Here is a 25,748-nt window from a genome sequence, read left to right on the forward strand (position 1 = left end):
ATGAGTTTGTGTATTGGGTTCTGTCCTCTCCAACCCCCTCAAGACTTGATTAAGAATATTAGAACCCTTAAGGAGTCCTTCTTGACCTAACAGACTGTCTTTTTTGGTCTTTGGCAGCTTAGTGTCCCATGTGTCATGGTCAGTCACAGGTCTAAGTACTTGTGATATGGTGTGCATATCAGTGTTGGTCTCGTCTCATGTGTGACAAACTTGGATTGTCTTCTAAACTGCTCAGCTGATTGTGAAAAATGTATTCTGTCACCAAGGAGAGCAGTACTTCAGTGCCTTTTCTGCAGTGCAATGCCTAATACTGGGAGGAGGTATTTAGAAGCGATCTGTGGAAAATGATGAACTACTGAATTATTTTGAGGTAATAATGGGGAAGGCATTTGTTTTTTTGAATTAAATCAATGAAGGTGTGGGCTTTGTCTGGGTTAGAGTTGAAGGATGTGGGGACCTGAACTACATTTCATGTCTAGAAGCCCTTGCTTTCCTAATGCTGGCTGCTTAAGTGTTGGGCACCTTACAATAAAGACCTTTTGTCTCCAGTTTTACAGGACCATTTTTAGTGTTGACTATAAATATTGTATGGATTCCTGTGTCTTTACAGTGCTTGGAGCCTTAAAACAAACAAACAAACAAACAAAAAACTTGGTTAAGTCAAATAGTAACATGATATGGTAAGTGAAGGGGTGCCCACAACTTGAATTATGTTTTATATTGGTATTGGAGAGAGGGTTTTGCATTTTATCCAGTAAGTGAAACTGTTTGTGTTACATGGATATGTGATGTGAATTTTATGACTGGACAGAGATTAGTTTTCATGTTGCTGGTACAGTTTTAAGTTATGTGTTGCATGTTAGAATTGTAATTGTAACATTTTCTTTGGATGACACTTTCAGCAAAGCTTGGTAGTTATTTCCTATAATTGGCATAACCTCTAAAGGTTAAATAACATTTTTGTACTATAGGAATACATTGAAAATATAATAGGAACGTTATCAACATGATTACACAAGATTGCACTGTTTAATTATTTTGTTGCCAGGGATGTGACAATGCTTTTCCAGCATCACCTCCTCTTTGTGTCCATACTTTGTAGCAGTACAAGTGTAAAGGCTATAGGAAAAAGACAGGGCCATACCTGGGACATCTACAGAGTATGACTTTGAATACAGCATTGCTGATTCCTGGGATTCAAACTATTTTATGGACTTTAGAGGGAAAGTGGAAAACATTCTCCCTCTTTCTATCACAAGATTGACTTCCATGCTTTCAATTTTCAAATAAACCACATTTGATGGGATACAGTTGCTACAGCTTTATAACAGAACAGAGGAGGAGGAATGGTATAAGAATGGTTTCCATCTGATCTTTGTTTTGTTTGGGAAAGGAGTAGTTCCACCTGTAAAGTTTTCATTTGGAAAGTAATTCACTTTTCACAAGAGATTTTCTAATATGCATTAAATAAGCAAGTTACACACTTTTATTTTATTTTAATCCTCACCCAAAGATATGTTTTTACTGATTTTATTTATTTATTTTTATTATTATTTTTTTTAATCTTCATCCAAGGACATGTTTCCATTTTTTGTACAGACAGAGTGGGAGGGAGAGAGAGGAAGAGAGAGAGAGGGAAACATCGATGTGAAAGGGACACATCGACTGGCTGCCACCCGCACGACCAACCAGGGCCGGGGACAAACTGCAACCGAGGTACATGCCCTTAGCGGGAACCGAACCCAGGTCTCTCTGGACCACAGGCGGACGCTCTAACCACTGAGCCAAACCGGCCAGGGCTGTTTTTACTGATTTTAGAGAGAAGGGGAAAAATAGCCATCAGTTGTCTCCTGTACACACCCTAACCGGGAATAGAACCCTCAACCTTTATGTGCACAGGATGATTCTCTAACTAACTGAGCCACCTGGCCAGCAGTTAGAGCAACGGCTGGTGGACTGACAGGTTGAGGGTTCAATTCCTGGTCAAGGGCATGTACCTGGGTTGCAGGTTCAATCCCTGGCCCTGGTCAGGGTCATGGGGGAGGCAACCAATCTTTGTGTCTCTCTCACAAAGTATTTCTCTCTTTTTCCCTTCCCTCCCTCTCGTTCAGTCTCTAAAAATCAATGGAAAATATCCTTGGGTGAGGATTAACAAAATAAATAAGTAAAAAAGTAAAATAAAGCCCTGGCTGGCTAGGCTTAGTTAAAGTGTCAGCCCACAGACCAATGTGTCCCAGATTTGATTCCAGTCAAGAGCATATACCTTGGTTGTGGTCCGGTCCCTGGCCCTGGTTGGGGTTGTATGGGAGCAACTAGTTGATGTATCTCTCTCTCATCGATCCATATCCCCCCCCCCCCCCCCCCCGAAGATAAATGGGAAAAAAGTATTCTCAGGTGAGGATTTTTTTTTTTTTAAAAAAAGGAAAGGAAAAAAAAAAGTCCACATATAAGTGGACTCATGCATTTCAAACCCATGCTGTTCAAGGGTCTTTGCTGTGAGTTTACCATGGTCTTCTTTCAGTTTTGATCAGGGCCACCAGTAGCAACTCTCATGTTATCCTTTGACATTTTGACCTACAGTAAATCCTCCAACCAGCCACATAGAAATATGCTGTGTATCTTTAATTAATTCTGTGATGCTTACTTTAGGAGTTTACCTTTCAGAATATGTGGTCACATTTTGTGTCTATATAGATGCTCCATTCTTTGCTGGATTCTGTTTACCGGATCAATCCACACAGGGTTTTGTACTTAGACTAGATATGGAGTTAAACTTCTAAGCTCATGCACAGAGTCGAGTTAAAGTAGGCATGAGCAGTTACCATTGCAGGCACATGCCACTCCTCATGGCTTGAGCCATGAGATGGTGCTGTCATCTGAAAACATTTCATGAAAAAAAAGTTTGTTGTTCCAAGAGAAAATCTTTTAAAGGAATCCATTAAGAAAGGGAAGGGTGCCCTGGCAAGTGTGGCTTGGTGATTAGAGTGTCGGCCCAAGCACGGAAGGGTCTCAGGTTTGATTCCTTGTTAAGAGCACGTACCTGGGTTGCAGGTTCCATCTTCAGCCAGGTGGGGGTGTATGCATGAGGCAACCAATCAGTGTGTGTCTCTCACATCGATGTTTCTCTCTCTCTCCCTCCAGCCCCCTCTTCCTCCCTCCCTCTCACTCCCTTTCACTCTCTCTCAAAATCAATAGAAGTAAGTCCTCAGGTGAGGATTAACCTAAAAGGGGGTGGGGTAGCAAGAATGTAAGAGAGGGAAGATATATTTATCATGTCATTATTTGTGTCCTTATAATAAACTTTTTAAAGTAATAAATTTGATTGTGATCATTTTAAGCACCAAGTTTAGTTATTGAAAGGGAGAGACTGCCTGCCCTCCCTTAGATAAAGAGAGAGAAGGTTGTCTCTAAATTAGTGAGAGGCCAAGTATTCCAAGTCGGCTACGTTGGGGTTGGGGTTGGGGAGCCCAGGGTGATGAGAAGAGAGCAGAGACAGAGCCTCAAGTTCCTTTTTTTTAATCCTCACCTGAGGACATTTCTCCATTTTTTCAGACAGAGTGGGAGGGAGAGAGAGGAGAGAGAGAGAGAGAGAGAGAGAGAAACATCAGCGTGAAAGGGACACATCGAGTCTTTGCCACCTGCACAACCAACCAGGGCTGGGGACAAACTGCAACCGAGGTACGTGCCCTTAGTGGGAACCGAACCCGGGTCTCTCTGGACCTCAGGCCGATGCTCTAACCGCTGAGCCAAACTGGCCAGGGCCACAGCCTCAAGTTCTTAAAGAGGAAACGTTTCCATAGCCTTCGCACTGCTAGTTCCTACAGAATTTATCAGGGCCTTATGCTATGGAGAGGTGAGAAACTCAGATTAGCAGTTTATCTCATGCTAAGTGGGATTGGAAAACCCAAAACTGGGATTTCTCAGGGTTATCATCCTCCTGGGATAATGGTGGCATATAAGAAACACAAGAAATAGAAACATTCAAAGTAAATTTGAAAAACACACAAGTACCACAAGAGAGACGGTGTATTTTAACATTGCCAAAATCCTTCTTGCATTGGCATTCATGAAACCAGTGAATGAGAAATGAGAAGGGAAGTGGGGTAAGAGCAAAGCTTATCTTCATTTTCCTGTTTTCAAGCTCTTAGGTCTACCCAACTCCTGTTACCACAGAGAATTAAAAGTGAACTGTGCTGCTCTATTTTATAAATGAAAAGTCTTTTTAACTATAAGTATTCCCTTTTCCTACAGGACTTGGTAGATTTTTGGTCACTGTAAAATAGAAATACAATCTTTTCCAAAAATGTGGCATGACTTAAATTTCAGGAGAAGAAATGTGTACAGGAGAGGCTTTTAGGCTGGGAAAGGACCACCTGTGTTCTCAGCTTAAAGTTGAGTAGTTTAAAAATAATTGTTTTGATTGGGTGCTTTTAATATAAAAGTATCTTATATAAAAACTGAAATTTGCTTTTCTTTTTTTAAACATTGATGTGAGAGAGAAACATCTATTGGTTGCCTCTCATACACGCCGAGACCAGGAATTGAACCTCAAACCTTCTGGTGTACTGGATGACACTCCAACCGAGTCACCTGACCAGGTCTAAATTTGCTTTTCAAATCTAACAGTGACATAGGTAGAAATGTATAACTCAAAGTTCTTGCTTTTAGAATTTTACCATCAAAAGATCCAGTCAGAGTGGGTGTTAGAGCCACCTCAATGAACTGTGTTAATGTGTGCCATCTTTCTTAATCCTTATTAAGGACCAGTTTCTAATCAGTGTGGGAGAGCCTCTTTTAAAGCTTAGTTTTAGTTTTTAGGCAGTGGGTTTGCATCTTCAGAGATGACATGCCTGTTAATATGAAGAGTTAAGCAAATACTATTATTACTAATTTGATTTGTCATATATCTGTGTATACGAAAAGGAAGCCTGCCTCTTTCCATGTGTGTTTTGAAAAGGTACAATATATTCTAAGATTGCTGAAATGGACATCTAGGTGGTGAAGCTCCAAAGATAGATGTAATGTGGAAAAAAAGTTGAGATGTAAGAAACAGCTGTTGAGAAGATTTATAGGATTCTTGAAGAACATGAGGTGTGTCTTCTTTGTTCTGAGAACATAGAAGTTATTCCATTCCCAGGGAACATCAGAATCTTGAGGGTGGGGTGGGAAGAAGCCCCCAGAACATATTTGATTTTGAAAATTAATTCTGTGTGATGCTGTACTGTGAGCTAGGTTCTTCCTGCCCCCCCCCCTTTATTTAAGTTTGTGGAAAACAAGTAGACCCAATATTCACACTGATATCATATGATCAAAGGCAAAATTATATGGTTTTCAAGATAAATTTTTTCTCGTGAAGTTATTATTGCTTTCATTTTTTAAATCATAATATTCTTTTCTTTTTTTTTCTTAGAGAGAGAGAAAACCATCAGTTTATTTTTCCACTTATTTATGCACTCATTGGTTACTTCTTGTATGTGCCTGACCAGGGTTCAAACCCACAACCTTGGCATATTGGGAAGATGCTATTTTTTTTTTTTAATTGATATTAGAGAGGAAGGAAGGGAGAGGGAGAGAGCAATAGAAACATCAGTGAAAGAGAACATCGATTGGCTGCTTCCTGCATGCCCCCACTGGGGATCAGGCTCACAACCTGGGCATGTGCCCTGACCAGGAATTGATACAGCGACCTCTGAGCCCCACTGGCCAGGCCAGGGCCCTGTTTTTATCATGGTATTTGTTTTAAAGTTTGAAATATAACTAAGAAGGGCACAACTCAGGAGTTAATGAGTTGTTTAAAAAAAGAAAGGTATGAGAAGGGCTAATTTCATTACTATGGGACTATGAAGGAGACTGGGAATTGTTTTTAATAAGAACTTTATATGTGCCCCTTGAATAGGCAAAAGTACAAAATACAGCATCATGTCAAAATAGATTTTACTAAACTGCCTGTTGAATTAGAGATAATTCATCCATCAGTAACGTTACTAGCACCTGGTTTTATTTGCTTGCTTTAAAAAGATCAATTATAGGCATTTATTTTAGAGCAAATGCAGTTTCTGTAAATCATTTTCATAATCACTTATGAAGTTAAGTGTTTTAAAATAGAAGCCATGATTCTGCATCTAAGTTGATAGCTTTGGTGATTCTATGTCATTGCCATATTCTTTGTTTTTAACAGAAAAGAGAGTCTGGTTGCATTGCTGGCAAATTTAGACTTTAAAATAATCCTTGGCTTTAAAATACTCGTATTATCTAAACAGTTATCTCCTTTAACTCTTCCAGGGAATGCTGTCTTTCTAGTTCCTTACTAGGGTGATTACACTGGACATAAGAGGACAATCTAGCCTAGAGATCAGAACATTATTTTCTGTAGAGCCAGATAGTAAATATTTTCGGCTTTGGGGTCAATGTTTCTGCTAGAACTAGTACTCCATTCTACTGTTTTTGTTTGTTTGTTTTTTGTTTTTTGTTTTTTTTATCCTCACCCGAGGACATTTTTGTATTTATCTTCAGATAGAGCCGGTGGGAGAGAGAGGGGAAGAGAGAGAAAGAAACATCTACATGAGAGGGAGACATTGAGTAGTTGCCACCCACATGACCCCAACTGGGGTAGGAACAAACTACAACTGAGGTACATGCCCTTAGCAGAAACCGAACCCAGGACTCTCTGGTCCACAGGCCGACACTAACCGCTGAGCCAAACCGACCAGGGCTCCACTCTACTGTTATAGCGTGAAAGTTACCACTGACAGCACGTAAACAAATGTGCATAGCTGTATTCCAATAAAACTGTTTACAGAGACAGTTGGCTGCCCAGATTTGAACCTCCAATCCCTGATCTAGCCTTTTGACTGTCCCCCAAGTTCTCTCATCTGCTCCCTTACACCTTTACCTTTGGAAGTATAATTTGTTATCATAGAACTGGGAAACTCATCTCTAGCAGTCTTGAAAATACCATAGACTCCCTTATGTATTTTCACTGCAGTATCTTATCTATATGAACAGGATACGTGTTGATATTTCAGTGGTTTATATAAACCCAGCATGCTCTGTCCAGTCTCTGATACAATCCCTTTCTCAGGAGTGTTCCAAAGGTCTTTTACCTGTATGTGCTTGGTTTTGTTTTTTGTTTGATTTTTGTTCTCTTGATAGTCTTGATGAATGGAAATTCTTAATATATTTCAATTTATTCCGTTTTTTTTTCTTTTGTTTTTTGTGCTGTTTAGCAGATCTTTCCTTAATCCCCATACCCATTCTCTTATATTGCCTTCTAGAAGCTTTCACATTTAGATATGTAATCTGCCACTCAGTATTTATACCACTTTCAACACTGCTACACCACCACCTCTGGCACAGAGCCAGGGATGCTCTATATAGGTCAATCTGTCCTGGATTCTGTTCTGTTCAGTTCTGTTCTGTTATCCTTATGCCAATGTAATGTTACCTTAATTATAGTATCTTTAAGTCTTGATATCTCCTAGAGAAAGTTCTCTTTGTTTTTCTTCAATAGTGCCTTGGTTATTCTTGGTCCTTTTCATGTCCATATTCAGTGTAGAGTTAGCTTGCCAATTTCTACTCCCCAGGGAGAAACCTACTGGAATTTTTATTGAGATTGCATTCCATCTGGGTCGTCCAGCCCGAGGGCCGTATAAGGCCCTTGAAATCAATACCAGCTAACATTACATGCCTCACCAAATTAGCCTAAGCAAATATAGCAGGCTAATTTTTAAGTTGATAATTTTGTATGGCCCTCAAATGATGTTATAAATGTCCAAATGGCCCTTGGCAGAACAAAGGTTCCCCACCCCTGCTAGGGGAATTGGCATCTTTACAATTAATGAACATGTTTTACAATTTTTCCAAGTACAGACCTTGCATGTCTTTCATTAGATTAATTCCTTGGGTTTTGTTTGATGTTATTATAAATGATTTTTAAATTTTGTTCTGTTGTTTATTGCTCTCTTGGTCCTTATCTCTGAAAAAAATTTAAGATTTCATCATTAAGAATAACGCTTGCTGTAGAGTTTTTAAATACTATGTATCAAGCATACCAGTTATACATCACCATAATAATGCTGTGTAACAAATGGTCTCAAAACCTCAGGGCATATAGCATTTATTATTTACACATCTGGAGTTCTTGGATGGACAACTCTAATCTTGACTGGGCTTCCTTCCAGGTCTGGTTTGGCTGGCTGTCTGAGATTGACAAGACAATGAAGTATGAACTAGAAGTTCCCACTAGACCTGTTTTTTTAGTCCCTACTTTTTTTTTTTTTTTTTTTTTAGCATAGGGACATATTAGTATTCAACTTGACTCTTATTTCAGAAGGTATAATCTAAGGATAAAAAATAGTGGTACTTAAAGTAATCTTTTTAAGTTCAAGTTATAAAAGATGAACATATGAGTTACTTACTGAAAAAATCATCCAGAAGATGAGAAATAAAATCAATTTTGAAGGAAATTTAAAAGGAGCAAGCTAAAATATTGTCCATATAATAATCATAGCATGTCTCCGTTTAGTATTTAATGAATGGTGGGGGCTATTATAAGTGCTTTACACATACCAGTCATTTATTTACATAATAGCACTGTGAGGTAGCTACTATTATTATCCCCATTTGTTGATGAGAAAAGTTAAGCAGTCTGCTCAAGGACATATAGCTAGTTAGTAACAGGACTAGGAAAGAAGTTGAGACAGTCTTAGCTCAAGAACCTGAGCTGTCTTCCAATAAGGGTAAAGATTTAAAATCCTCATCTGCTCTTGAATGGCCTCCGCTGAAGCAGCTGAGGTGACTCTCATTGTTTTTTCCTCCCCCAGCAGGCTAATCTGATCATATTCTCATAGCAATGGCAAAGATACAAGAGAGCAAGCTCCTTTTCAAAGCCCATTTCAAATCTCTATTTCCAGGTTCAAGGGCTGTGGCAGTCAGCCAGTACACAATGGGAAAAAAACGTAGAAGTTTCCATGGCAAAGGGTATGACTACAAAGAAAAGTTAAGAATTGAGACCATTGCCCTGGCCAGTTTGGCTCAGCTGTAGAGCGTCAGCCCGCCGATCAATGAGTCTCAGGTTCGATACCGGCCAGGGGCACATACCTCGTTGAATGATTTTTGTACCCTTATCAAAAATCAGTTGACATAGACATACGGTTTTATTTCTGGACTCTCAGTTTTGTTCCATTGATCTATATGTCTCTCCACTTGCCAGTATCACATTGCCTTGATTAGTATAGTTTTGTAGTAAGTTTTGAAACTGGGAAATGAGAGTCCAATTTTGTTTTTCTTGTTCAAGATTGTTTTTGCTGTTCATGGTTCTGGGTAATTCAAAATGAATTTTGAATCAGCTTGTCCATTTTAGTAGAAAGTCCGTTGGGATTCTTATAGGCACTACATTGATCAATTTTGGGAGAATGATTACTTTACCATTATTTTTTCCAATACAAAATCATGCCATTTATTTAAGTATGTAATTTCTTCAGTGAGGTTTTGTTATTTTCGGTATATAAGTCTTAACACTTCTTTGGTTAAATTTATTCTACATGTTTCATCTTTTCAATGCAATTGTAAATCTAGGTTGTTTTCTTAATTTCAGTTTCTTATTGCTGCTATATAGAAGCAATTGATTTATGTATATTGATCTTGTATCCTGCTGACCTCATTTATTCTAACAGTTGTGTTTATATATGTGAATTCCTTAGGATTTTTTATATTTACAGTTATATCATCTATAAATAATTTTCTTCTTCTAATCTTTTATTTTCTTAAACACATTATCTTAGCTAGAACCGCCAGTATAATGTTGATTAGAAGAATATAGAGTGGACATCTTTGTCTTGTTCCTGATCTTAGGAAGAATTATTTCAATCTTGCACTAAGTATTATGTTAGCTGTGGGTTTTTCATAGATATTCTTTATCAGGTAGAGGAATTCTATACCTGTTTTTATTTGTTTTAGTGTATTTATCATGAAAGGGTATTAGATTTTATCATGTTTTTATCTGCATTTACTGAGATGGTAATGTGTTTTTTCTCCTCTATTCTTTTTATGTGATTTATTACATTAAGTTGTTTTTACATGTTGAACCAACCTTACCTTCCTGAGATAAATCCACTTGATTGTGGTATATAAGTTAATTGTATATGCTACTGGATTCAATTTACTAATATTTTGTTGATCTTGGATCTGTATTCACAAGAGATATTGGCCTGTGGTTTTCTTGTGATACCCTTAATCTGATTTTGGTATCAGGGTGCGGTCTCTCTCGGCCTGCTGGGATCGGTGCAATGCAATGAAACTACAGGCACGTGCTGCTTGGAGTGAGGGGGAGCTTTGCAAGGTAGCAAATGCTCCAGTTCTCTGGATACAGTCCCATTTATTTGCAGATTGGTACCCCCAGGTCATAAGTGGATTTAAGTAAATTATTTCCTTGAGATGACATTACTGCAAACATACACCCTAGCTTTGTCTCTTGCTTTTTTTACAGGAAGAGACCTTGAAGCCAAAAGATAACAGTGCCCTTATTCACGTGCAAATGAGGCAGCCAACCACACCTGGGAGGGCCAGCGGGTCCCCCCCACTCCTCCCCCCAGCTAGGATTCTGAGAATTCATTAATACAAGATTGAGAGTGCTTAACACAAGGTTAAAAAAAACATCCATCTTCCAATCCCCCGACCCCACAACATCAGGGTAATACTGGCTTCATAGAAAGAGTGTGGAGCTGTTTTCTGCTCTTCTGTTATTTTGGAAGACTTTTAATTTCTTTACATGTTTGGTAGAATTCACCAGTAAAGCCATCTGGTCCTCAGCTTTTCTTTGTTGTAATTTTTAAAATTAATTATTTACTCTCTTGTTATCAATAAATCTATTCAGATGTCCTATTTCTTCTTGGGTCAGTTTCTATAATTTCCAGGAATTTCTCCATTTCATCTAGTTTTTTAAATTTGTTGACATAGTTATTCATAATATTCCCTTACAATTTTGTTTATTTCTAGAAGGTCATTGATACTGCCCCCTCTTATTCCTGATTGTAGTAATTTGAGTGTTCTCTCTCTCTCTCTTTTTTTTTTTTTCTTGATCAGTCTAAAAAGATTTGTCAATTTGATTGATTCTTTCAAAGAATCAACTTTTGGGTTTTATTGTTTGTGCTATTGTTTTTCTATGCTATGTTTCATTTATTTTTGTTCTCATTTTGTTTCTTTTCCCCTGCATGCTTTGAGTTTAATTTACTTTTTATAATTTCTAGTTTCTTTTTTTTTTTTAATTCCTCACCTGAGGACATCTTCCTCACCTGAGAGAGAGACATCAATGTGAGAGAGACACATCGACTGGCTGCCACCTACATGACCCAGCTGGGGCTGGGGACAAACTGCAACCGAGGTACCTGCCCTTAGCGAGAGCCGAACCAGGGTCTCTTTGGACCACAGGCCCACGCTCTAACCGCTGAGCCAAACCAGCCAGGGCAATTTCTAGTTTCTTAAGGTGGATGCTTAAGCTAATACTTTGAGATCTTTTATGTATGTATGTATTTTTCCTTTTAGTTGAATTTATTGGGGTGATACTGGTTAACAAAATTATATAGGTTTTAGATGCATAATTCTATAACATGTCATCTGTACATTGTATTATGTGTCCACCACCCCATGCCAAGTCTGTCCATCACCATGTATCCACCCTATGCCCTATTCCACCTCCCCTCACCCCCCTTGCCAGCCCCCCACAGTCATCACATTCTTGTCTGTGTCCATGAGTTCTTTCCTCTTTTTTTCTCAATCCTTCCACCTCCCCAATTTAGCTCCCCCTCTCCAAGAGCTGTCAGCCTGCTCTCTTATCTATGAATCTGTAACTGTTTTGCTTGTTGGTTCATCTTGTTCATGAGATTCTACATATAAGTGAATTTATATGGTACTTGTCTTTCTCTGACTGGCTTATTTCACTTAGCATAATGTTCTCCAGGGCCATCCTTGCTTTCACAAAAGATAAGATTTTCTTCTTTGTTTATGGCCAAGTAGTAGTATTCTATTGTGTAAATCTACTAGATTTTTTATCCATTCATCTACTGATGGACACATTGGCTGTTTCCAAATCTTATCTTGGCTATTGTAAATAATGTTGCAGTAAGCATAAGGGTACATATGTAGTCCCATTTGTTTATTTTTTCTTTTATTTCCCTTGTCCAAGGAGATATATCAGAAAAAATATTGCCACGAGAAATGTCCAAGATTTTACTGCCTATGTCTTCTACTAGAGTTTTTATGATTTCAAGCCTTAACATTTAAATCTTTAATCTATTTTAAGTTTATTCTTGTATATGGTATAAGAAGGTGGTCTGTTTCATTTATTTGCATGTATCTGTCTAATATTTCCATCACAATTTATTGAATAGACTATTTTTACCCCACTATATGTCTTTGCCTCCTTTGTCAAATATTAATTGACTATAAAGGCATAGGTTTATTTCTGGGCTCTCTGCTCTGATCCACTGATCTATAAGTCTTTTTATTTCCATACCATACCACTTTGATTACTATGGCTTTGTAGTATAGCTTTATATCAGGTAGCATGATTCCTCCATCTTTTTCATTCTCAAAATCACTGTTGCTATTTGGAGTCTCCCCCCTTTTATTGATTTTAGAGAGAAAGGAACATCTATGATGAGAGAGAACATTGACTGGCTGCCTCCTGCATACTCCCACTGGGGATTGGTCCCACAACCTGGGCACATGTCCTGACTGGGAATTGAACTGGCGGCCTCTTTGTGCATGGGTTGGCGTTCAAGCACTTAGCCACACCAGCTGGACTATTTGGGGTCTTTTTTGATTACGTACACATTTTTAAAATATTTGTTTAAGTTCTGTGGAATATGCCATTGGTATCTTGATAGGAATTACTGTGGATAGTATGGACATTTTAATGATGCTAATTTTTCCTATTTATGAACATGATATTTGTTCCACTTATTTGTATCTTCACGTTCTTTCTCCAGTGTCTTGTAATTTTCTGAGTACAGATCTTTTACATCCTTGGTTAAACTTACTCCTATGTATTTTTTTTTAAACAGTTGTAAATGGGATTGTTTTCTTAGTTTTCCTTTCTGATAGTTTATTATTAGTGTATAGAAACGCAACTGATTTCTGGATATTTATTTTGTATCCTAGTTTATAGAAATCATTTATTAGTTCTGGTAGTTTTTTGATGGAATATTTAGGGTTCTCTATATACGATATCATGCCATCTGCAAATAATGATAGTTTTACTTCTTTCTTCCCAATTTAGATGTCTTTTATTTCTTCTTGTTTGACTGCTATGGCTAGGACTGCCAATACTATGTTGAATAAGAGTAGTGAAAACTAACGTCCCTGTCCTGTTCTCAATCTTAAAGGAAACCCTTGTAATTTTTGCCCATTAAGTACAATGTTGGCTGTCAGTTTGTCATAGATGGCCTTTATTGGGTTGAAGTATGTTCCCTCTATTTTCACTTTGCTTAGAGTTTTTATTATATTGGTGCTTGATTTTATCAAATGCTTTTTCTGCATTTATGGATATGATCATATGTTTTATATCCATTCATCCCTCATTTTGTTCATGTGATGTATCACATTTATCGATTTGCAGATATTTTATCAACTTTAACATCCCCAGAATAAATTCCACTTGCTCATGGTGTACTACTGGATCCAGTTTGCTAATATTTTGGGATTTTACTCTCAACAGGGTCATAGGCCTATAATTTTCTTTCTTTGGAATTAGGATAATTCTGGCTTCATAAAATGAGTTTAGGATTCTTTCCTCCTCTTGAATTTTTTGGAATAGTTTGAGAAGGATAGATGTTAGTTCTTCTTTGAATAGTTGGTAAAATCCACCTGTTGTGAAGCCATCCAGTCCAGGACCTTTGTTTGTTGGGAGTTGGGTTTGTTTTTTTTTTTTTATTAACTGCTTTATTTTCACTAGTTTTAATCTGTCTATTCAGATTCTCTGATTCTTTCTCATGTAGTTTTGAAAGATTATATGGTTCTAACAATTTATTCATTTGTCCAGCTTATAGACTTATAGTTGTTTGTAATATTTTAACAGTCCTTTGTATTTCTTTGGTGTCAGTTGTTATTTCTAGTTTTATTTATTTGGGTCCTCTCTTTTTTTTCTTGAGGAGTCTGGTTAAAGGTTTGTCAATCTTATTTATCTTTTCAAAAACACCAGCTCTTGGTTTCATTGATTTTTGTGTGTGTGTGTTTGTATTTTTTTTCTCTTCAAACTCTATTTTGTTTATTTCTACTCTGATCTTTATCATTGTCTTCCTTCTCATTTTGGGCTTTGTTTATTGTTCTTTTTCCAGTTCCTTTAAGTGTAAAGTTAGATCGTTATGTTTGAGATTTTTCTTATTTCTTGAGATAGGCCTGTAATGCTGTGAATTTCCCTCTTAGGACTGCTTTCACCATGTCCCATGAATTTGAGTTTGTTGTGTTCTCATTTCCATTTGTTTCAAAGTATCTTTTAATTTTTTTCTGGCAGTTCTGGAAATCATATTCCTCTCTTCCCCAGGGTTTGTTGTTATTTCTGGCTTTCACATTTGGCTCTTTCTGCAAGTTTCTGTGTCTTTGCTGAAATGTCCCATCTGTTTATGCAAGTTTTCCACCTTTTCTAGTAGATTATTTTGTGTTTATCATAGTTATTTTAATGTTTTATTATGGTAGTGCCATTATCTGAGTCTGGTATTTTTTTTATTATAGTTTTGCTTTTTGATAATGAGTTGTATTTTTTTTCTCTTGATTTTCGTGTATTTCATAACTTTTGTATGAATGCTGGATATCTTGTATAAAGCAAGAGAGAGATAAATTGTATTTATGCCTATAAATGGGTATGGTTCTTCTTAGGCAGCTATTGTGGGGGATTGATTCATTTTAATCTGGAGTTGAGCTGGATTTGGGTTTTGCTTTACTGTGGTTGCTGGAAGGTATTTCTTCAACATATGTACATTACCATCAGCTTTCAGCTGTCTCTCTATGCCTTTGTTATAGAGGACTTCTCTCTCCATGGTCTTGCCACTCCTCTAAAAGTAGAATGCTGTTGATTTTTTTTTTCACTCAATTCTTAGGCTAGGGTAGGAATTGGAAAGAAGAGTAGGATCAAGCCAGTTATTTGTTGTCCCGTCTCTATCTTCGGCCCTGTGTGCCTCAACCGTGTAGATGGAGCTTTATCAGTATTCTTTCTCCTACCCAGTGGTTCAGTGGAGTTTGCTGTCCTTTCCCTAGAGACCTAAAAGAAAGGTCAACATAGGCGAGTATGTCTTCATACATTTCCTGTAGAAGTGGCAGACCCCCTCCTCCATGCCTGAATTCAGAGTAAGTTGAGTGAACTTTTATACGTCATGTTATTACCAGGTTTTTACGGGTAATTACGTCAGTCATTACCAGGTTTTTTTTGTTTGTTTGTTTTTATCCTCACCCGAGGACATTTTTCCATTTTTTATTCAGACAGAGTAGGAGCGAGAGAGAGGAAGAGAGAGAGAGAGAGAGAGAGAAACATCGATGTGAAAGGGACACATCGAGTGGCTGCCACCTGCACGACCAACCAGGGCCAGGGACAAACTGCAACCGAGGTACACGCCCCCAGTGGGAACCGAACCCAGGTCTCTCTGGACTGCAGGCCGATGCTCTAACCGCTGAGCCAAACCGGCAAGGCGTCATTAGCAGTTTTTTAGAGTTTTTAGCTGATCCCTTCTTACTCATTTCTAGAGGTCCTACCTTCCACTTGTACTCTGCCACAGATGAGACAGCCTGCATGCCCCAGTCTTTCCTTGAATTTCAGGTCATTTGGTTGCCTTGCAACTTCAGCTCTTTGAGGAGTTCAAGAAAATTTGTTATTTGTAGGTCGTCTAACTTTTTAACCAGTGTTTTAGCTGTGGATAGGTCTATCCTTAATTCTAAACGATTAATCTGTTTTCCCTATTTAACTCTCATTTGCAATAAAGCACAAGTTTTGCAGAATTGATGTGTAACTAGAGCAGTTTCTCACATGGTTTCTTAGAGCCAGGCCCACAGATGGCATCACCATGGTGAGCCAGAGCTGGGTCTGGTTTCGCCTTTGCACCACCAGCCTCATGACCTACAAAACTTCTCTAGAAGTTGACTCATGCTTGAGTATAGAAGTATTTTACTACAGCAGTAAAAGCCTGCAACTGTTCCACAGTATCCATACTGTGTGAGAGAAGGGTGAAGAAAGTACATTGACCTTGTGGCTGAGAGACTAGGAAATAAATCAGTAGTTGAGAGTGGGCAAGTGACTTTGCCAGCTTTTTACTCACTGTGCTCTACATGTAACTTTGTATGTAAGAAGACATGTCTCACTGATATATGTGCCAGCTTGACTTCTTATAAATCATCTATACCTTTCTGTGTCATTAAGCATAATTACAGTCTTAATTACAGCATAGTATTAACTATGAAACATTCTGCAAGGGACTTCCTTTTGGTCAAATTCAAATGGATAGTTTTGATTATTTCTCTAAGATAAATTTCTAGATTGTAGTCATCAAAAGTTTTTGGTTTCCTTTAATGTTTTTGATACAAATTGTCAAATTGCCCTCCAGAAAAAATTTCATGACTTTGCTCCCTTGAGAGTATACATAGTTTGTATGGACTAATGTGATAAGGGTTTTATGTTTTAGAAGTTAGATAGTTGTGGGTGTTTCTTTTAGTATTAGAATAATTAACTGGATTGCTTCAAACTTCCAATATGTGGAAATTAATTTTAATACCTGTTGAAAAAATAAACATGTTCATAGTGACTATCTTCATGATACAAATTACATAGTTCTACCCTTCTGTTACTGCATACCAATTTTTTTAACTCCTAAGATATACTTTATATAAAATCTATGTTTCTGTTAATACATGTTTATTAATTAATCATGACATAAAGAAATGTTGACCAAAAAGAACCAAAAGTAAAGACTGAGGGAATGTCACAAATACTTTGAACAGTTCCTAAAAGTTTATCGTGAGTTAAATTTTGACCTTGTTCACATGATCTGAAAACTGATTGAAAGACCAACCAAAGAATGACTAGAAGGGTGGTCTGAAGCTGTTCACTGGGTGTGCTGGCTCTGAGGCAATGTCAACCACTGCCTGTGTTCTGTCCAGGGCCACCAGGCATAAGCTACAAAGCAATCTGCAGATAGCTACTTCTTAATTCTGGGCTTGGCGATGCCCTGGCAAAACCAAGTTGTGAACCAAGGCTGGCTGCTTCTAGAGTCAAACCTGGGGCTACTTAGCAAGAGGTATGGGGCTTGCTGAGGCCAGATACTGTTTGCTTGAGAGAATTTAGAAAAAGCTGAAGCAGGCCAATGCTATGGTAAAGCCACTGGAAACAGGTTGGGTGGGCCTGAAAGTTGGGTGGGGCCTCAGGGCATCACCAGGGCGGGACAAACAGTATTAGCCAGATTGCTGGAATCCCTGATACGGCACCCCTCTGCTGGCCTTGTCAGGGAAGGACTTGCCAAAGGAACAAAGGCCTCTGCCAGCTCATGTGTCTGGTGGAAAGCTGCTCCTTGAGCTCTGGCCCTGATGCCAAAAAACTCAGTTTTTCCCCATGTATTTCTGGTGCCTTTTAAGCTACCTCACCCATGCTGGATCCAGGAGGGAGCGGGCCTGAGTAAGTCCTGTGAGGGCCCTTTCAGAGGAATCACTTGGGACTCCAGCAGCTTCAGACTCCCTCAGCCTCAGTTCCCACTGGTTTTTACAACCAGAAGTTATGAGGACTTCTCTTCCTGGTACTCAGCTGGGGGGCCTGGTGTGCCACGGGGCCCCTCACTTCTCAGGGAGGACCTTCATAGCCAAGGTAGCCCTCCTACTTTTTTATCTGCCACACATGAGTGTGGCACCAGCCTCTCCACACCTCCACCCCCCCCTACTAGTCTCGATGTGGCTTCTTTAATATTGTAGTTGTAGGACTGTCGTTCAGCTCGATTTCAGGCGGTTCTGAATGATGATTGTTCTGTAGTTTAGTTGTAATTTTGATGTGGTTGCAGGAGGAGGCAAGTACCACCTTTCCCTACGCCACCATCTTGACTTGAAGTCTCGGGTCTTGTTTTCTTATCTGTGCATATATCCTATGTCTTTTCACTGTAGCATTTAATACACTTATATTTAAGGTTATTATAGGTAGGTGCATATTTATAGCCTTTTTTATTTTTTTATACTTATGTTCCTTATGTTCCTCTCTCGTTTTCTTTTTCTTATAGCATTCCTTTTAATATTACTTGAAATAATTGTTTGATGGTAATATACTCCTTTAGTCTTTTTTTTTTTTTTTTACTCAGAAGCTCTTTCTTACACCTTCAATTTTAAATGATAGCCTTGCTGGATAGAATAGTTCTGGATTCAGGCCCTTGCTTTTCATTACTTTGAATACTTCATGCCACTCCCTTCTGGCTTGAAGTTTTTCTGTTGAGAAATCTGCTGACAATGATGGGAACTCCCTTGTATGTAACTTTCTTTCTTTCTCTGTCTGCCTTTAAGATTCTTTTATCTTTAATATTTGCCATTTCAGTTATGATATGCCTAGGTGTGGATCTCTTGGAATTCATCTTTTTGGCCTCTCTGTGCCTCCTGAACTTGTGTGACTTTTTTCTGTCACCTAGTTCAGGAAGTTTTCTGTCATTATTTCTTCATATGGGTTCTCTGTTTCTTGCTCACATTCTTCCCCTCCTGGTACCACTATGATGTGGATGTTGTTAGGTTTCATATTGGCCCAAAGTTACGTTTAACTATCCTCCTGCTTTTAATTCTTTTTTTCTATTTGCTGTACTAGTTCTGTGTTTATTTCTACCTTGTCTTCCAAATCACTGATTCAGTTCCCTGTTTCATCCAGTCTACTTTTAATTCCTTCTAGTATATTCTTGATGTGAGATACAGTGTTCTTTATTTCTGATTAGTTCTTGTACATGGTTTCTATTTCCTTTTTCATGGTGTTATAGTTCCACTAAGTTCCTTATAATTCTCACCAAGTTCCTTGAGCATTTTTATTACCATTACTCTGATTGTGTTGCTTGCCTCCATTTCATTTAGGTAGGTTCCTCCTTTGCTTTCATTTTGGGGTTGTTTCTTTGCCTCTCCATTTTAGCTTTCTATTTTTTGTTTGATTCTATGTATTAAGTAGACCTGCCATGCCTCCCAGTCTTCATGGGATGGCTTTGTGTAGAAACTATCATGTGGGGCCCAGTGGTATAGTCTTTTTGATCTCCTAAGCTGGCGTCTGTAGGATTGTCCCTTGTGTTGGGTTATTTGGGTTCTCCTGTTGTAATTGGGACTTGATGGTTGATGTCCATTCATGGGTGGGATCTCCCTTCTGACTGCTGACTGGAATAAGAGTTTACTTCAGCACAATTCCTGCTGTTATGCAGTTGCTGGCCAAACAAAACAAGACACACCAAGACTGAACTGAAACCAATGTGAAAAACAAAACAGAATAAAACAACAACAAGAAAGACTAAAAAAGAAAAAGGAAAGAAGAAAAGAAACAAAAGCAAATAAAAAATAATAAAAGATACTACATCAAAGAATTTGAATGGAGGGAGGGTAGAGAAGAAAAAAGAGAATATGGATTCAAAGAAGAAAAAGAAAGAGAAGAACCAGAATAAGAATAAAATAGAAAAGGAAACCAAAAATAAGTGAAGTAATAATAATTTTAAAAAGTAAGAATGATGAATACATTAAAGTATAGAGTAAGGATGGAAAAATGGGAAAAGAAAACAATGTAATAAAGTAATGGAAATTTTAAAAGGAAAGAGAAGAATAAGAGATATGAACGAAGAAAAAGAAAGCTTTGGATCGCTATTTGTAGAGCTCGCTGGATTTTGCTCTGATGTTGTTGAATCTAGCCCCTTGGTGTGTTGATCCTGGGCCTCCCAGGAGGTTCTCTGGTACAGGTCAATGTGAGTCACATCGCTGCCTGACTATGGGCAACCTGACTGAAGCCCAATAGGGTGGAGCCCCAATTATTCTGTTGGGCATGGCCTCCATTGCCCAGAGGCTGGGTCTTTCTTGGGTGTCACAACTTGAATGTCTATTGTGAGCTGCTCTCTTCCCCCACAGAACTGGGGTCTGCAGAGGTATCCTGTTCTTGGCCAGGGTGGTTTGAACAGATGCATGTTGGGGTTCGTGCCCATAGCTTGTGGGCACTTCTCCTTCCAATACCTCAAGTTCTGCCTGGCTTGCTGGCACCCTCTATTCGCCACCTCAAGGGGGTCGGGGGCATAAAAAATCAACAACAACAGAAAAGAATTTGAAGAAAATCAGCCATGCTTGGCACTCCACTCTCTTAGTTCTGCTGCCCCCTGCTAGGCAAAGCCTCTGCCCAGGCTCCAACCAAATATCCGAGTCTCCAGCACCACTAGACACAACTGCAGGGACACAGATTTCCAGCCCAGTTCCATTTTCCCTTGCCTCGGGTCACTGAAGGGCAGGTCAGAAGCAGCAGCTCTGCAGTTGGAGAGGGCACCTCCCCTGTGCTACAGCTGGGCAAGGAAGGTCCTCCTTCCCAGTTCCTACTGTCCAGTCCCTGTCCTGTTTTCTGCCAGGAGTTTCTCAATGCTGAGTGTGTCCTTCAGTCCTCTCTGCTGGCCCCTCCCACAAGCACAAAACTGAGGATGTACCTCCCAGGTGGGATGATGGGGTACTCATGCTGCTCCCTCCTGGATGTTTCAGCTTCAGGCTCCTGCTACTGCAGTCCTACAGGCCACCCCAGGCACTCCCAGCTGACCCACAGATGCAGCCTTCACCTGGCCCTCTGTTCTAGCAGCATCCGGGGCTAGGGAGGCTACAGTCCTCTCCCTGGCTAACAGCACAGTTCCTGCCCCCAACTTCTGGCAGTGGGACCCTGCGGCCTGGCCCAGGTGGCAGTGGCTACTGTGAGTCTGAAGCCACAGTGAGTCTAGGTCAGAGTCGCAGCGGGTCGGGGTGGTGCTGAGGCTGGGTGCTGAGGCACAGCTGCTCCCCACAGCCTCCTCCTGAGGAGGATTTTGTAAATTGTCCAAAATGGTGCCAGCTCTAAGCCTAAGCAGTGAGTTGCCAGCTATGGCTTCCCGACCAGGAGACCCTGACCATCCCCATGTTTAAATTTATCTTGGGATCTTTGTAAATGAGCTTTCCAGCCTTGCTCTGGCCTCTAGAAACCCCAGAACTAAGTGTCTTATGTTTTTAGCATCTAACTACAGGACTGTTTTCCCATGGTGGTCTCACCACCAGTTCCATATTTTTGAGGATTAATTGTGCCTTCAGCAAGCTTTGCCTTTGTAGCTTTAATGGTCTCTTCCCCCTTCGGGGTCTATAACATACAGGTATGGAACTACATATCTAGGGAGTCATTATAATAACAATTGAGAATATACTTAAAATTAATGTGTTATTCTAGTTTAAACTATTTGTAATTCAAAGTGGGAAAAAGGGACTGCTTTAAAATGGTAGCTTATATGAAGAAGTTAATAATACCCTCTGATGTTTGAATACTCAAGACACTGATTGAAGTGCTAGCACTTAGAAAAGATTTAAAGTGTAGATGACAGGTTCATTCTTAGCCTGTTCCTGTTGATATTGCAGAGAGAAGGTTGAAGTATAGCGCTTACTGTGAAGATCAGCAGACAACTTGAACCTGTCCTTAGTCTTGGTAATAATGTACTTCCAAAAGAGCTGTTTGAAGTCTTGCCCTCTGTAAGGTGTCTCTACTCTAGGATCAATAAGTATAGATTTTGAACTAATTCTATTTGAAGTAGAGATTTGGTTATATTCCTCATGTATCTAGCCAAGATAGTATCTTTTTTTAATATCTAGGATTTGAAAGTAATGGTCATGCACTCACTATTAAAATGAAATAGATTATCATTGATTAATTATCTTACTAAAGCAGTAGTTACAAGAACTGGTTGGTTCTAAGTCAGGATAAACATTATGAAAAGAAGTATTGAGAGAATTCAATCCTATGTCAAATAAGATAGAATCATTTTTGCAGGAAATGAAATTTTTGTGGATGTTATAAAAAGATTCCGCAGTTGGAGAATTATACCCTGTAGATGGTTATTGCTATCCTTATTTTTTGTTTGTTTTTCTTGATAATCCTTATTGTTAGTACAGGAAGGTGGGTCTGATTATTTTCTGTTCTCTTTCGTTTGGTACTTTAAGATGACATTGTAATACACAGATTTTGTTATTTTTTTCTCTCCAGTATTTGACTTAATTTTAAAACTATTAACGAGGAAATAAAATATACTAAATTTAAAGTATCTCCTGTCCTACTGGATTTACTTTAGGGGCTTATCTGGAAGTGCTTAGATAGAATGATAGAATTTATATTGCTAGTAATTTTTCATTAATTTATTTTACTTTGCCATAAGTAAAACTAAACTTAATAGTTTTATATTTGCATCTGTAATGAAAGTTCATGCTTGAATAAAGTTTTCCATTAGCCTCTTCATACAATACACTTCACTTTTAAGGATTTCCGTTTCTTCAGTGTTCTTTATTCTAAAATGTTGACTTCTGAGAACTTTGTAACTGCATTATTGCCCTGTGTTGAACAACTGAATAAAAATGGATGCTTACATTTCCTTTGGTGAATTTAGGACTGTGTTGCTTTCCTAGATTTATGAATTCTAATTCCATTAGGGATTATTGCTCTCTGAGGACCTCAGCACAACTCAAAATGAAGTTTTAAACTGACAGAGGGGTTCCTCTACATATAATAATGCTGTTGACCTTTATACCACAGAATTTTAAAACATGGGCAAGGATATTTGGTCCTCTCTAGTTGTACCCTGAACTAATTATAGATGTTTGCATAGTTTACAGTGACTGCTAATTAGAGTGTATTCCAAAGAACAAATATCTTAAAGTTCTTTTTATTCTCCTATTGCCACACTGTCTTTACAAGCAAGGCTAGTGCTCAGAACCAGAATCATAAGCCTAATTAAGATCCTGGATCCTACCTTCAGAGAAGTCTGTGACCTATATTCGTACGTTAAAGCTGCAAGACTGGCAAGGAGAAAGCTGTTTCCGGCCATAAAAAGAGAAACGAATAATGTATCATACTGTGGTTTTGTCTCTGGACTAAGAGCCTCAATTGACTACAATCTTTGTGCAGTTTATCTTTGATTATTTTAACCGCGTTCCAATGTGTGAAGGATTTTACATCCTTGTCTCCTCTGCTTCCCCATCCCAGGGAAACCAAAAAAATTTTACAAGAAAATGAGAGTAGCCCTGGCCAGGTTGGTACAGCGGTTAGAACATGGGCCTGCGGATCAGAGAGTCCCAGGTTCAGTTCCCGCTCAGGGCACGTACCTTGGTTGCAGTTTGTACCTGGCCTCGGTTGGTGTCGTGTGACCTGTATTGGGTGGCAACCAGTTGATGTGTCTCTCTCGCATCAGTGTTTCTTTCTCTCTCCCTCCCTCTCTTCCTCCCTCTCTATCTGAAAATAAATGCAAAAATGTCCTCAAGTGAGGATAAAAAAATAAAATAAGAAAATGAGAGTAATCACAGTCCAGTCCATGATTTGGATCTTCTCTGAGAATTTGATTATAATTAGTAATTAAACACATCCTAGCTAATTTAGGAAAGTATTAAATATTTTATATAATATTTAATTCTCTTCAAAAAATTAAAGAGAATATCACATGTTTTACTTCTATATCAACAGATAACGGCATTTTTTTTTGTTTGTTTTTATCCTCACCTGAGGACTTTTTTTTTTTTTTTTTGCGTTTATCTTCAGAGCAGGAGGGAGAGAGGAAGAGAGAGACAGAAACACTGATGCCAGAGAGACACATCGAGTGGTTGCCACCCAAACAACCCCAACCGGGGCCGGGAACAAACCGCAACTGAGGTACGTGCTGTTAGCAGAAACCGAACCCGGGTATCGCTGGTCTGCAGCCAACACTCTAACCGCTGAGCCAAACCGGCCAGGGTGGCTATGGTTATTTTTATATAATCTGGAAAATTAGCAATTACATGTCTAGGTACAAAGAATTGAAAGTATGGACTCAGATATTTGTACACTCATGTTCATAGCAGCATTATTCACAATAGCCATTATTCATGATTTGACTTGTAACACTCAAATGTCCGTGGATGGATGACTGGATAAACAAATTGTGGTGTATGTGTGTGTGTATAATGGAATATTATTCAACCTTAGAAAAGGATAACATTCGAACACATGCTACAACATGGATGAACCTTGAAGACATGCTAAGTAAAAAATCTAGTCACAAAAGGGCAAATATGATTGCGCTTATATGAGGTATTTAAAAACATTATGGCCCTGGCCGGTTTGGCTCAGCGGTTAGAGCGTCGGCCTGTGGTCCGGAGAGACCCGGGTTCGGTTCCCGCTAAGGGCATGTACTTTGGTTGCAGTTTGTCCCCGGCCCTGGTTGGTCGTGCGGGTGGCAGCCACTCGATGTGTCCCTTCACGTCGATGTTTCTGTCTCTCTCTCTCCCTTCCTCTCTCTCCCTCCCACTCTATCTGTACAAAAAATGGAAAAATATTCTCGGGTGAGGATTAAAAAATAAATAAATAAATAAATAAAAACATTATGTTCCAAGTTTTGTCTGCAAATATTTTTTAGGACTTATGCAAAATAAACATGACAATTTAGATATTTCTGAGACTCTGGAATACCCCTTCTTGTGCCTAGCTTAGTTGTTGGAACTATGAAGTGGTAGCATATAGTTCAGAGGCTTGTTTCAATAAGAATTACTCTCTTTATGTGACAGAGTGTGGAGAGGGACTTGCCAAGTGACCCTCTGACCTACTGGATAGGAGCTCACATGGGGCTCTAATGTTTGTGTCTGCACTAGCCTTAATGAGAGTCAGTGTGGCTTGTAGACAAACTAATTGAACATAATGAACTCGGGGGCCACTGGACTTGATGCCACTGGATGGTAATTTTCTGAAGGACAGGGTTCACACATGTCCTCTGGAAACAAGGTACTGCTTTCAGGTCTCATGGGTGTGGTACACCTGTCAGCAGTTGAGCATTCTACCGGAAAAGAGCCTTCCAAGACAAAGCTGATACACCCCCAGTAACTCTAAGCAGTACTAGGTATAAAAGCAAGAGTGGTAGAAGTGAAATGTCACAACCAGTTTTTTAATTGAATTGTATGTCACTTTTTAAATTATACATGTGGATTGTTGTTTTTTTAATAATCGCATTGTAGCCTTGACCGGTTTGGCTCAGCAGTTAGAGCATCAGCCAGTGGACCAAAGAGTCAAGGTTTTGATTCCTGTCAAGGGCACGTACCTCAGTTGCGGTTCAGTCCCCAGCCCTGGTTGGGGTTGTGCAGGAGGCAACCATGGATGTGTCTCTGTCGCATTGATGGTTCTCTCCCCACCCCCCACCTGAAGATGAATGGAAAAATCTCCTTAAGTGAGGATTTTAAAAAATAATAATCACATTATAATGATACATCCCTGAACATCCTCTGAAAAATGGTGGCCATCTATCTTGTTGTACACAAAGTTAGTAGATAATACAAGTTACAGCTTTAAGGTGGATAGATACGAATAGAGAACTTAAGAGATGGATGTGTTTTCAGCATGCTGAGGAAGTATTTACACATGCACATAGGGTATTTCTTCCCAAACTTTCTCTGCAGGACTAGCAGTGACTACTCATCTCTCTATCCAGGTTAATAGACTCAGCCCTTCCTTCTGGATTGATGACAAAAGTAACATGAAGACTCTTTGGAGCCCATAAAATTTA

At 39.0% G+C, this 25,748-nt stretch overlaps 1 protein-coding gene across 7 annotated transcripts in view; it reads left to right on the plus strand.

Annotated features, from left to right (window-relative positions):
- The window catches only part of CDYL (chromodomain Y like), a 243,172-nt gene that overhangs the window by 129,427 nt on the left and 87,997 nt on the right, over window positions 1–25,748 (plus strand). Inside the window, exon 2 of one of the 7 annotated variants that reach the window (XM_036257542.1) lies at window positions 267–370. The exons of 5 other annotated variants lie outside the window; for them this stretch is intronic. The gene's annotated coding sequence lies outside the window, so the exon portion shown is untranslated. Of the gene's footprint in view, window positions 1–266; window positions 371–5,069; window positions 5,092–25,748 lie in introns of those variants that run through there. One more of the 7 variants, XM_036257541.1, reaches the window with a different exon arrangement.

This window comes from Molossus molossus, unplaced genomic scaffold (assembly GCF_014108415.1).
Source record: "Molossus molossus isolate mMolMol1 unplaced genomic scaffold, mMolMol1.p scaffold_m16_p_12, whole genome shotgun sequence".
NCBI classification, from domain to species: domain Eukaryota; kingdom Metazoa; phylum Chordata; class Mammalia; order Chiroptera; family Molossidae; genus Molossus; species Molossus molossus.